This window comes from Dermochelys coriacea, chromosome 2 (assembly GCF_009764565.3).
Source record: "Dermochelys coriacea isolate rDerCor1 chromosome 2, rDerCor1.pri.v4, whole genome shotgun sequence".
NCBI classification, from domain to species: Eukaryota; Metazoa; Chordata; order Testudines; family Dermochelyidae; genus Dermochelys; species Dermochelys coriacea.
Genome location: NC_050069.1, coordinates 155,215,939 through 155,230,758, shown reverse-complemented (window position 1 = coordinate 155,230,758; position 14,820 = coordinate 155,215,939). Strand labels below are relative to the sequence as shown.

Below are 14,820 nucleotides of genomic sequence, written 5' to 3'. Positions count from 1 at the left end.
GAGACTGGACAACAAAATGGCAGATTAAATTCAATGTTGATAAATGCAAAGTAATTCACATTGGAAAACATAATCCCAACCATACATGTAAAATGATGAAGTCTAAATTAGCTGTTACAACTCAAGAAAGATCTTGGAGTCATTGTGAATAGTTCTCTGAAAACATCGACTCAATGTGCAGCGGGAGTCTAAAAAGGTAACAGAATATTAGGAACCATTACGAAAGGGATAGATAATAAGACAGAAAATATCATAATGTCACTATATATATCCACGATGCACCCACACCTTGAATAGTACGTGCAGTTCTGGCCATGCCATCTCAACAAAGATATATTAGAATTGGAAAAAGTGCAGAGAAGGGCAACCAAATTGATTATGGGTATGGAACAGACTCCATATGAGGAAAGAGTAAAAAGTCTGGAACTTTTCAGCTTGGAAAAGAGATGACTAAGGTGGGATATGATAGAGGTCTATAAAATCATGAATGGTGTGGAGAAAGTGAAAGTGTTATTTACCCCCTTCATGTCACACAAGGACCAGGGGTCACCCAATGAAATTAATAGGCTGCAGTTTTAAAGCAAACATAACAAAGTACTTCTTCATACAATGTACAGTCAACCTGTGGAACTCGTTGCCAGGGGATGTTGTGAAGGCCCAAACTCTAACTGGGTTCAGAAAAGAACTAGATACGTTCATGGAGAATAGGTCCATCAATGGCTATTAGTCAAGATGATTAGGGATCCAACCACATGCTCTGGGTGTCCTCAGCCTCTAACTTCAGAAGCTGGGAATGAACAATAGGGGATGGATCACTTGATAACTGCCCTGTTCTTTTCATTCCCTCTGAATCATTTGGCACTGGCCACTGTCAGAGACATGAGACACGGCTAGATGGACCATTGGTCTGACCCAGTATGGCCATTCTTATGTTCTTCAATTATAGTGTCTTTTAGTAGTTTCCAGCCTTTCCAGAGTTGTGGATTTTGATACTTCCTCTGATTGCACCAGGCTTGCTAGAATTTGTGATCCTCTCACATTTGTTGCCTATGCTTCATGTGTTTGTCACTCTTGTATATCAACATAGCTTTTCTTATTTTTCATCTTCTTTTGCAGAACAGCTCCATCTTCTGTTTTATTTTGTATGTTGGAAGTATGTAACAAATAATTTGTGTTAAGCAAAAGCTCCCCCCTCTGTCCACTTCCTACCTAACCAGCTTTGCTAATTTTGAACCTGGCAGGTTAGTCCCCTGCGCTTAGTTGGAGACAATATAATCCAAACAGTTGTGTCTCTTCATGGAAGGCTTTTCCAGGCTCCATAAATTCAACCCCAACTCTTGACATAGTTTATACCTCCATCCGTTTGCCTCCAATATCAATTTCTTTCCTTCTATTGTTCTTGGTACTAAATGAAATTCCAACAAGGTTTCAGCTCTCCTGGATTCCTGCATCCTCCTTGAGTTTATTAAATCTCTCCTAATCTTTTCCCACATGAATGACATCTAGAGGATTTTTCCCTGGCATTCTTCAAGCTCTCTTTTATCCTTTTTGTTATATCATTTGTCCTGTACCCGTAGAGGCGGTATTCTATTTAATTTTCAAATTTGGTCACACGTATCTCAGAACAAAATTTCTCACTATCAAATCACCAATCAGGATCACTTGCTGCTTTCTTTCTAGTGACTCCTGTTCAATTCTTAATACTCAGTCACTGGTGGAGCTGAGTTAATAATGGGTTTTTTGGTTCAGAGGCTTAACTGAAAAATCTGGAAAAAAAATACCCTCTGGTTTGGGATGAACAGAAACAATTTTTTTTGAAAAATGTTCATCAAACTGAAAAATCTCAACTGAATCCACCCAAACATTTCAAGTTGACCTGAAACAAAATTATTTTTGTTTTTCGATCAGTTTCAAGTGAATAAAACCAATTTTTTCATTTTGATTTGCCTGTTTCATGTGTTTTCACCCTTCTTTGTTGTGGTTTTTTAAAAAAATCTGGGGCCAAATTTGAAACCAAAATACTCTTTAGAATGAAAGTCAAAACAAAATGTTTCAAAATGGTCAAAACAAAATATTTTGATTCTTTTTTGACAAAATGTTCTCAACTGAAACTATTCATCAAATTGACCCAATTTGGGTAAATACTTTCAGACCCCCCAAAATGCATTTTTCGATTAAAAGTTTGTCCAAAAAACTTTTGCTGTCTCTAGTCACTGATAAGGCATCAGCAGGGCTCTAAAACAGAGGTTAATTGTTGCTTGTGTTTACCTGTTACTCCCAAAGGAGTAATATTTTTCAGTTTCTCCTCTACACTCTGATATATATCCTGTTCTTCCTCACTGAGATACCATATTTGCTTCCTTTATCAATGACACACTCTCATCAACATCAGCCTCTCTTCTGAGCTCTTTGTGCATTAGTGACTGATCCCTGCTTCCCTGATGGGTTGGTTCCACTTGAGGATTTTATATTCATATTTAATTTTAATGCAGTGTCTTCAACCCTGAGGGGGAGTATATAGTGATGAGGAAGCTATGCTGATCCAGACACAGGGAGCAATTTTTCTGCATCTGAGGAATGCATTCTGCTTCTTGGCGCAAGGAGGGCTGCCTTGCCTGCTGCTATGGGTCTGTTCACATTTTGGGGCAATGTGTACAATGTGTTATAAAACAATGGGTGTGTGCCAAGCATACAGGAACTTCTAGCGGGTGAAATGACAGTACAATATAATACTTTATATTTGGAAATGGAATTAGTACTAGATGGACTGTGGAACAAACATCTCTTGTGCCTCTGCTGCTGTGTTTGTGTGAGCCTGACGGCTAATAAACAGGCAGGGAACCGTAGCCTGCTCGATGAAATAAAATAATGCTTTCCTCTTAAAGATGGAGTTAGCTCCACTGGAACGTTTGACAAAGCCAAAAGAACTCATATAAAAATCAATCTTCATTTCCTCTTGCCACTCCCTGTCTGTCCTTTAACCTACACAAAGATAAAGAGCCTCTGTGTAGAGAATTATGAAAATGTACTTTTGGGGTCTAGGGGAGCAATGGGATGGGGGCTCTGCTTTCAGAAATTGCAGTTACACCCTCTTTGTAATACCCAGCTGCGAATGGCATTACGACTGACCTTACTAATCCTAGGAGCAAGCTCAGTTGAGCAGGGACATGGAAAAGATACATCATGTGACCTTTTCCAATAAACCTAACATTTAAACCGAGACCGACTACAAAACCCATCTCCTAAAAATGTGCACCTTTCCACAGAAGTTTCATATCCATTTTGCAGAATGGCTTGCAGGGTTGAAAACATGAAATCATAGTAGCTTGAAAAATGTGCATGGAAACCAACCCTTCGTCCTGTTTCATATAGTTTTGGGATATCCTAGTGTGTTTTCCACAATTCAGGTGAGGAATTTATTATCTATACTTGAGATTACAATTTAGGAAATATGAGTCCACAGTATCACTAGCAGTAAATGTTCACTATCTGAACTAAAAACCAATTCAAATTTCTTAAGTAACTTCCAGAACTGTGGTATCTGTGTTGCCATCATATGATATGAAAAGATAACGTGTCTCTTGACTCTTTATAGAGCCTCAAGTTAACAGGCACCTGATCCAAAACCTATGAAATAAGGAGAAATCACTCCAATAGGCTTTGGACCACGCCCTTTGTCATTTTCAGCTAATACTGTTAAATCCATGAACATTTTTATTCAGTTTTTACTTTAGGCTCTTATTCAAAAATTGCATCCAGTTGTCATCACTACATTTAGCAAAGAGCCAAGTAACATTCCAGATTTTTTTTTTTTATATTCCTATGTGGAATGAATTATTTCAGATTGTTTCATCCCTATTTTGGGGTTATTAACCTGTGGCTGTTACTCCAGGCTGATGCAGGGGTGTTGGAACAATTTGTACAGCGGGGTCCTGAGAGCCATTGAACCAAACTGTAAACCCTGTATGTAATGGAAACCACTTCAAGTCAGGAGATGCAGCTGCACCCCCAGTACCCCTAGTTTCAGCACCTATGGGCTGACATTTGGAGTAGCCTCTATGTACCAACTGCCCTGGGTCCACTTAGTGGCAGACCCTTCTCTCTGTCCCTTCACATCAACAGAGCAAAACCAAGTAAGAACTGTATTTTTGTAGATTGAATGTGTTAGATTGGTACGTTTGAACAGTGGTAAATGTCTCATCTCAGTTAGCCATCATAGCTTTTTCAAGATGATCCAGGTCAAATACCTAAAAACCCAGCAATAATAATGAAGCTGAATCTTTAACTTCATTATTTATTGACAGAATCACAAGATTTGCTTCACACTGCATACTCCCCCAATGATCCAGATACTCACCTAGCAGATGATGTGTATAATCAACTCTGTATTCTGGGTGATTCTTTCATTATCCTCAAAAATGAGAGTGGATCTGAAATCATCACTCTTTCAGGGATTCAACTTCATATTTATTCCGGCAGAGACTTAAATCTGATTATCTAAAGATATTTCAGAACGAATATTTACAGCCTATACAGGGAAAAAGCAGTCAGCCAAAGTAATCTGCCTTTGTTTCTGTCAGGCCTCTTGGTATTACCAGAGAAAATTTTGCAATTTTAATCCAAAATTTTCATGCTTTCCATGCTAAAAAACAAACTTTGACTTCACATTTGAAAAAAAGGCATTTCAAAAATACACACTAGAGTCTTAGAACTAATCTCAAATTCATAGAAGTGAGAGGCCAAGATCATTTCATGCCAAACAAGAGGTCAAAACAGAAAATAAGAAAACTCATTCATATCCTGTATTCCCTCTGACAATCTTCTGAGCAGTGTTGCTATTAGTTAGAATTTTCATAACATGTATTCTTTTGTAAACAAAAGCAGTGTGGCAATATGTCATTGTCTTCTCTGCTGCTTTCCTATGACTTTGTTGTTGTTTTGTATATGTCAAGTATAATAATGGAAAAAACATAATCAGTAAAAATAATGTGATAGGTATAATGACAAGCAAGGAAAGAACTGTATATATAAAAAATCTGAGCTGTGAAATGTATTTTTCTCTCCGTAGGACCAACAATAAGTTTTCAGTAACTAAAAGCCCTCATTAGGATTATTTATATATTGTTAATTGCTTTTTTCAATAGCCATTCAAGAAAAGCACTTTAGGAAGCAAGTTGGTCACACAGTAAAAGACTACGGATCCAGTGAGACTGCCATACCAGAAGGTGGACTCCTACTAGAAGTGAGTGATAAATGCTATCATTTCTGGTTCTAACATAATGCATGCAACTTAGTTATATTGGTGATTTATTAAAGGTTATTTAGCCTGAGCCATTGAACAAATGGCCCTGCATTGTGTTAGACTTTGCATTACTTGAAGTGTCCGCTGTTGAATGGGATGGAAAATCAAGGTCCAGAACTCCTGTGGACATGAAAGATCCAGTTGCAGTTTTTGCAAGAATAAAAGTATCAGTTATGGAGTCTTAGTCAAATTCCAACTTGGGTGATTGCATTCTGCATCCCTAAATTTCCCAGTAGTTTCAATTAAATATAAGGACCTGATTCTCACTTACAGCAGGCATGTGATGGTGGCAGAGATTGATTTTTAGCTGCCTGTGTGCACACATGTGGGACTATGCAGGGACTTGCTTGATCTCTGGTGTGAGTTAGAGCAGCCTAAGAGCTACTATAATTTAAACAGCTTTCCATGGCTTCCCACGTGTCAGGAGTCAGGGCCTGCAGCAGAGTACTCTGGGAGCAGGCCCTGTAGAGCCAATCTTCAGGCAACCTAACAAATGCAACTGGCCCGTTATAGGCTGCCTGACTGGCTACAACACCTGATTGGTTGGAAGAGACAGCAGACTGGCTCTTAAGGCCAGCAGCAGCAGTTCACTGGCTGCTCAAAGCATGTGCCTGTGGCTGTGAAAGCTCCTGCCTTGTTCCCAGCCCTGCCCCTGCATTTCCTCACTCCAGGTAACCCAGTTCTGACCCTTGGCTCCAATTCCTGACCTCTGACTCCAGCTCTGACCCTGGGCTCCAATTCCTGGCTACCAACTCCTGTTCTAGCCACTAGGCCTGATGCTTGTTTGGACCATTAGGCCTGACTCCTGCTACAACCACTAGGGACAACTACCCATGTTCTGGTCATGTGACACTGTAGGCACTAGAAAGCAGAAAATAGCCGCAGTACACGCTGGATAGACCTCTGCTCTGCCTCTGACAGGGGCTAGGTGGAAGGCTAGTGCAGCACCCTTACACCAGCTCTGCATTATCAGGAAAGAGCTCTGAACATGTTATTCTTGCAGAACTCTTTCCATCTCCTTAAAGATCCTCTGTTGCCATAGTGGCATAAAGGGGTCTTAGTGTAACTGAGAATCAAGCCCACTAATCTTATTTAAAAGTAGCGCTGCTATGCATTGTTAAGTAGCCTCTGAGGTCCGCCCCAGAGATGGCTCCATTTCACAGATAGGTGAAGCAATGCCTGTATACACACAGTGCCCTTAATAAAACTGCCATTTGATTATAAGTAAAAATTATTTGCAATAGTTCCCCGTTCTAAATGTATAAGGAATACAGTCCATATAAATAATAGCAAAAGCAGTAAGTGTCTAATTCTTAAGGGTTCCCACTGTATTTAATTTGTGTTTGGGATTTTTTAAGGTGATAAGTGCCATATACATGTAAGATATAATTGTTACACGTCTTGAATGCCAGCTATATGGCTACAGGAACACTTAGAGCGTACTGATGTATATAATAAATTTCAGACTGACTTCAGACACTCTCCAACTGCTGAGACTAACTTTGCTCAAGACGAAAAGGAGGACTTGTGGCACCTTAGAAACTAACAAATTTATTTGAGCATAAGCTTTCGTGAGCTACAGCTCACTTCATCGGATGCATTCCGACATTAATGATCTGCCTACTACAATGGGCAGAGGAGGCCTATTCTTATTGGTTTTATCAGTGACATTTGACACTGTGGCTCATCAGCTGGATGATGATCAGCTGCATGTGAATGAATTGAACTAGTTCCAATTGTGGAGAAATATCACATGGCATTAATGGGTGAATTTTCTCTAGTATTTATTGGGAACATGTGTGGAAATCCTCTGGGGACTGATTTTAGCTTAGATGCTCTTTCAGTATTGTTGGGATGCAATGAATTGTGGGTTTTGTTGTTGACCCAAATTCATCTTATTAGCTGTAGTGGACAAAGGAATTTTAACTAAGTAGTTGCCTTCATTGCTGCTCTGTGGGAAAAGCTACTGTGTATTATGGACAGTCACATGAATAAGGCCATTTAATCTGCTGTTGTAAGATCCTCTCGGTGTGTCAAGAAGTCCTTACATTTTACTTGTCATGCAAACACCTTTCACTGTACAAACTCTCATGGTTGGTTCCTGGATTCATATAAGCCTGATTATTTTATTTTGAGTAACAATTGTTTACTTGGTGCTGTACAAACATAAAAAGGTATGGTCTCTACCTTGAGATGCTTCAAAGCTAACTCAAATATCTTTCTAAAGTACTACTTGACATGTAGACCTTCAGCATATCATATATCTTTAAACTGTACTGGTATGTTTATCATGCTTTCTAAATAGACTATTCTGTTAAGTAATAGATCAATGATGGAAAGACTAGCAGAAGTGTATTTTAAAGAAGAAGGTCACTTAGCCCAGAGGGTCTAATGGGCTTTTAATTTTCTTGTTAGACAATGTGGGGAAGGCTCCTTCATTAGCAGAGGCTGACGTGGCCAAAGCTCTACAAATTACTGTTTGAGGTTCTTCCGCTTTCTTCTTAAATATACAAACTGTAAACCTGATCCTTAGAGGTGCTGAGAGACTACAATTCCCTTTAAATTCAAAAGGGGGTTGTAGATGCTCAGCATCACTCAGGATCAAGCTTTGTGTAGGATTTCAGTGTGAATTTATAGTATGTGAGCACGGGAAAGAGTCAATTACTTAACAGTAATTTTGTTTGTCATAATCTCTTTTTCACCCATGCTGCTACTTACCCTCTGCAGGGTATTTGAGTTGTTCACTTCTCCCAATGTTTTTACTCTTAGCTCCACTTATTTTCCTGTCTCCCCTTTCTATATTCACCAGAATAGAAGAGAAAAGAAACCCCTTCTGACTAAAGTTAAAGTCCATTTTATTAAGAAGGCTTGGTTTTTTTTTTCTTGTGTAACCAACTCGTATGACCTTCTCTGTTCTCTTAGCTTTGCGACCCAAGTGGCTTGTATCCTGTAATGAGGTTTAACCTTCAACTCCCAAAAAGTTTTCTAAGTCAATGCAGTTTAACAGTTTTACCTCCTCGATTTTCATATTGTTGCTCTAAGGCTGCCCGTTCCCACACAGTTGTGGTATTAATTATTTAATGACATTGTCAGTTTGCCCATTGCTGTGATATAGCTCATCCACTGTATCCCTTCTGTCTCAGAAGGTGAAAGTTAGTCGTTTCCAGGCCAGTGTTATTACATTGGGCCCAATAATAAGACATCACTGGCAGATTTGGTTACTATTCCCATTAAAAAAGCCTATATGATTTAGAGGAAGCAGAAAGGCAGTGATCTTCCAGCTGTAGTTTGGAATCAGACTCCAGAAGGCTGAATATATGGGCACAACTGATTAAAACAGAATCCCTTCTCTTGTTTTTCCCTGCATATTTTAGTGATCCAGGATCTATCCTTGCAACAAAGCCCGTTGCCAACTCTGTCCACATATCTATTCAGGGGATACCATCATAGGACCTAATCACATCAGCCACACTATCAGAGGCTCGTTCACCTGCGCATCTACCAATGTGATATATGCCATCATGTGCCAGCAATGCCCCTCTGCCATGTACATTGGCCAAACTGGACAGTCTCTACGTAAAAGAATGAATGGACACAAATCAGACGTCAAGAATTATAACATTCAAAAACCAGTTGGAGAACACTTCAATCTCTCTGGTCACTCGATCACAGACCTAAGAGTGGCTATACTTCAACAAAAAAGCTTCAAAAACAGACTCCAACGAGAGACTGCTGAATTGGAATTAATTTGCAAACTGGATACAATTAACTTAGGCTTGAATAGAGACTGGGAATGGATGAGTCATTACACAAAGTAAAACTATTTCCCCATGGTATTTCTCCCTCCCACCCCACCCCCCACTGTTCCTCTGATATTCTTGTTAACTGCTGGAATTAGCCTACCTGCTTGTCACCATGAAAGGTTTTCCTCCTTCCCCCCCCTGCTGTTGGTGATGGCTTATCTTAAGTGATCACTCTCCTTACAGTGTGTATGATAAACCCATTGTTTCATGTTCTCTGTGTGTGTGTATATATAAATCTCTCCTCTGTTTTTTCCACCAAATGCATCCGATGAAGTGAGCTGTAGCTCACGAAAGCTTATGCTCTAATAAATTTGTTAGTCTCTAAGGTGCCACAAGTACTCCTTTTCTTTTTGCTAAAAAAGTCTGACATTCCAATGATTCCAATACCCTTTAGGTTAGAATGTTTGCACACATCGGTTCTGTAACTCACTCCATTCTATTGGAGCATGTGGGGGATAACCCTGCCCACACCACATGGTGTTCTATAGACATTTATTCTACCACCTGAGGAGAGCAGCCCAGGAGGCATTTGCTTTTGTACACATGGCTAATGGTAGACTTCAGAGTGAGGCAATCTCATACTGCTTGATGCTTTGGAACTTGTTAGTGTGTCTCAGTGAGCCTTAAATTGTTTGTTTTGTGATATACAGTTGAACCTCTGTAATTTGCACTAATGATGGAGAGACCCATTATGAATGATTCAATTTTCCATATTAGCTAGTAAGGAGTCGATTCTGCCACTTTCATTCATATTGATAGTACCATATTCCACCTTTATTTGTTTAGATTTATAAAACAAAATTAGCAACTATCAGTCTTTAGCAATTATTTAAAAATCACAAATAACCATAGATGTCAATAACTATGCAGCCTGACAGTAACATACCCCTTCCTCAACATTATGTCTTAAGCATCAGACCCCTCCCTCAAAGTCCTGAAGGTCAACAAATAAAGGTTATTTCAGACCAAAGAGGGGTACAGGTGGCACCCCTGCCATAACCTTCAACTGATGTAAATAAGCCTAGTCTCACTTCAGTCCTTAACCTTATTTATATATAGTTATTTAGGGCTAGATTTTCAAACTGAGCCTCCATGTTTTGTAGCACATTTTACTCCAGCATTTAATTGCATTGGCGGGGTACAAATCCTACTGGTTTCAGATTTCAGAAGGTGATTTGTGGGGCCCTTTGGGTTGTTTGATATTTAACTATAACAGCATTTGTGCCTGTAGGTCATTGTCAGTGCAAAAATATTGGCACAATTTAAGTATAGGCACCAAAATAGACCTGAAAAATTGAGGCCCTGTTTGAAAAATTAGACCCTTAATCTGTTTTTTAACTCTAAATCACAGTATGAGATACAATTGTGGATAACTACTTTGGACCTGATCCAACTCCCACTGAAGTCAATGAGTCTTTCCATCAACTTGAATGGAAGTTGAATCAGGCCTTTTGGACGCAGTCCTGAAATCCTTAGTTGATACTCTGACTGAAGTCAAGGGGCCTTTTGGCAGCGTAAAGACTCCAAGGTTTGGTTCCTGGCACATGAAATTTATTAGAGGCATTATTGCATTACTTGAAAAATGACTGTGAATAATAGGATTTCTGCAATCTATTTTGAAGAGAGATGAATAAATATATGCTACAGTACAAGGAGACATTTCCAGGTGGCATCTACTAATACAATCTGAATCAGAACTTAAATTAACATATGTTCAAATTTCATTCCAAGATGAATTGGGAAATGATATAGTAGAAAACATCCCATTGGTGCTGTTCTGCACTTTGTATAAGGAAATAACACAGGAAACCTTTTTCCTACTCAGTTTCCTGTAATTTTTTTTAAAAGTGTTAGTGTAATTCCATTTCCTTCTTTCAAACTTTGTGTAATCAGTACTTAATAAACTCTGATCTTGAAAAAAGTAGCTTAGTTTGAACTTCAGTCTGAGTGCAAGAAATTTGTTTTCTTTGTTTTTATTTAAATACAAACTTAAAATAAAAGAAGAATTAGGGGTCAAACACAAATGGAGGATTATTAGGTTAGGGTTGTGGTGGGGGAAGGGGTTTGGAACATCAGAAATCACTTAAGAGTTTGATGGAACCGTCATGGATAAGTTTACCATCTGTTGTGATCACGAATCACTTTTCAACTCCAACCAATGTTGACATCTGACAATTCAGTCTAAGGAGAGCACACTCTTACTAGAACAAATCCTGTACTAAGTTCACTACTTCACCTTTGTATTATATTGTTTTCAAATGTGGTGTGGTGATTAGAACATTTTCAAAAATAGTGTATTTGTATAAAGTTTTCATAGACTGTTTGTGGTTTTTTAACTTAATGCCACTTTTAAAAATTCTCCCAGTATTTATTCTTTTGTTTTCAGTTGCTTTTGATTGTGAATGGTATACTTCCTCCACAGACGACATAATCTCATCTGTTTTGAGTCATTTGGGATGATTTATGGAGAATATAGCTATAAAGGACACCTATAGATTGGGTTCAGGAGAGACTCACTATCTTCTGTTGCACACATACATTTACTTTCTGCACCTGTTCAGCACTGCTTGTCATTTCCAATTCGTAGCAGGCAGAATACAAGAGACCTTTTCAGTGTTTCTCCTCCCTTCTGTTGTTGTCGTAAGTAGGAATATATTAAGAATATGTCTATCTTTAAAAGGACACAGTACACTGGAAATCTAGTAAATTTAAAAATTAAAAATATATAAAGTAATGTGAATGTATTGAGTCTCTACCAGAAGTTGGCAGAAAACTGTTTTCCCATTCCAGGAATAATTTTGAAAAATTTTCCTGTTCCATACCAGCATGAAAATTCAAAATCTCAAAAAACTTCATGAACTGACAATCTAAAAAAAATTCAGTTTGGGTAAATCAAAATGTTTCATTCCAATTTTAACCTTTTCAAATTAATTTTTATTATACTTCATGTCAAATTCTAAATGAAAAAATCATTTCAAACTGAAAAAAGCAGAACTTTTCATATTGAAAATGTAGAAAAGAGACATTTTGACAATTTTGAAACTTTTTTCCAACAGTTTTTGAAATGATAAAACTAATAGAAATCAACTCTTTCCTGCTTCGGTTTTGACAAATCTGCCTTGTCAGAAGAAAAATGTCTTGTCAAAAAAAATTCCAACCAGCTCTAGTCTCTCCCCAGCCCTCAGTGTTGCACATGGGCTCAGAGTTGGTGTCTTAGTGTCCCCCTTCTTGGAATTTGTCTCTATTAGTAATCTCAAAAGAATAATACAACAGACCTTACACTTCGTTTTCTCTAGGAATTGGGCTGTCGGTAGGACTTCTCTTCAGCACCTCCTTTGTCCTACTTCCCTGTCTGTGGACAGTCACTCCTGTCTCCTTTAAGTCTAGGGTGAAATTAAGAAACTGCACTTGCTGGAATGAGTCAACAAAATTTCTCCAGTTTTATGCAGTCACCTTGCCACCCTTTTACAATAAGTTTCAAATACTACAGCTGCAAGTTTGTCATTTTCCAACCACATTACCCTATTGTTTTTTAAAATATTTCTCTCCCCTGCTTCTGTGTGATAGACCCACACAACCAACAGGGGAAAACTAATAAGCTAACTGACTATTAAAAGGGAAATAATTACATTGGCTAGACAAAAAGCGTTGTCAAATACACATGAGGAAGAAAGAAATAGTAGCTATTTATCTATAATTTCTTTCAGTTAGACCAATCACTGGTGTTTCCTGTAACAATAACAAGAAAAAATATTCAAGCAGTAGTATAGTTAAGGTGCATTTCAATGACTTAATTTCATTTGCCACACCAAATCCCTCTATTCTGTTTGAAGTTTCTTTTAACTTCTTTATACTGTACGTAAAAGAATGTTACAAGATCTATCTTCCTTTTAACTGACTCCCTTCTGGTATGGTACTGAAATTACAATACAGTTGACTGTTTTTTTCAATTGATCTTATGTATTTAAACATTTGATCTATTGATTAGCCTTTTTCCTTCCTTCCTTCCTCTTTTTTGCATAGTAGCCAGTAACTTTCCTTCTGTATTTTTTAACTCTTTGAATATATTTAGACAGAAATCCTTGAACTTTTGTATACCAGCTGAGCTCTACATCAATTCCCCTTTCCGATTCACATGCTCCTCTTCTGCACCTGCCATACCAAAACCCATCCTGGCTCACTTTTCACAACCTCTTTCTGTTTCTGCTCTCATACTACTTGAGCATCTTTGGAGACAATTCAGAAACCATGCAACTTCCTCCACTATAAACTTATTCTCTCCTGTTTCAACTTCATTCTCTCCCCAACTGACTTCAGAACCTACATCTCTCAGCAACTGTTCTCTCCATCTGATACACTCAATAAATGTATTTGTACAAAGTGCCATGGGAGCAGCAAAGATGCTGTACATTTACTAGGGCTGGTCTACCTACAAACTTGCACCCAAATAACTAAATCAGTTTTCATTCACATTTTTGTTCTTTTGATGCAAGTCTGAATGTGAATACTTGTTTCAGAATAAGTGTCCTATTTTGGAGTGGATAAAAATCATTATTTAAGTAAAGTGATTTTTAGCTTACATTATTTTTATATATGTGTTGCTAGGTCTTTATTTTCTTCTTCTTATATAATCTCATGTTGTTAAAGTGGATGTTTTGGGCTTATTTCTTTATTTAGTTTCCTAATTGTTAGTGGAATTTCAGATTTTACATAGAAGTTTCATATTAAAAATGTTTATCTGTGCAAAATAAGACAAATTCAAATTAACATCCTTAGTTATGAGAATAACACAAACACCCAATTATAAGCCAATAGCCCATGCTATATTTATAACTAACACTGCCTTCGTATAAATTCAGTGTTCACAAATCAAGAACGTTGAAATGGTTGAACCTAGTTACATTCTCAAGGCAGTAGAGAGACAGCCTTGCAAGCATGCTCAGAGAATTGGAATAATGGGACTAAGTAGTAAATAACAAATGATTTTTTTTATCATGAACTGTATTTACGTTTAAAGCATTACATTGTGAATTTAACATCAGTGGGTTAATAACACACTGCTGATACTGTGTATACAAGTGTTCACAAAATTTAATTTTGTTAATATATTTAAACTCTTTTCAGTGTTAACACTGAAGTAATTTTGTTTTGTAGTGACAAAGATTTTATGCTACTTTGGATTTATGAGAGAAACTTTGAATAGATTTCAATAATTTGTTTTTTTCCTACTTACAATCATAGAAGATTAGGGTTGGAAGAGACCTCAGGAGGTCATCTAGTCCAACCCCCTGCTCAAAGCTAAATTAGCCCAGTCAGGGCTTTGTCAAGCCGGGCCTTAAAAACCTCTAAGGATGGAGATTACACCATCTTCCTAGATAACCCATTCCAGTGCTTCACCACCCACCTAGTGAAATAGGGTTTCCTAATATCCAACCTAGACCTCCCCCACTGCAACTTGAGACTATTACTCCTTGTTTTGTCATCTGCTAGCACTGAGAACAGCAGAAGTCTATCCTCTTTGGAACCCCCCTTCAGGTAGTTGAAGGCTGCTGTCAAATCCCCCCTCACTCTTCTCTTCTGCAGACTAAACAAGCCCAGTTCCCTCAGTCTCTCCTCGTAAGTCATGTGCCCCAGACCCCGAATCATTTTAGTTGCCCTCTACTGGACTCTCTCCAATTTGTCCACATCCGTTCTGTAAGGGGGAGGGGTCCAAAC

The 14,820-nt window shown here is 38.1% G+C and overlaps 1 protein-coding gene across 1 annotated transcript in view; it reads left to right on the top strand.

Annotated features, from left to right (window-relative positions):
* AHRR (aryl-hydrocarbon receptor repressor) overlaps window positions 1-14,820 on the top strand; it is a 135,382-nt gene that overhangs the window by 71,408 nt on the left and 49,154 nt on the right. The window contains exon 3 of the mRNA XM_043508518.1: window positions 5,145-5,242. The gene's annotated coding sequence lies outside the window, so the exon portion shown is untranslated. The remainder of the gene's footprint in view (window positions 1-5,144; window positions 5,243-14,820) is intronic.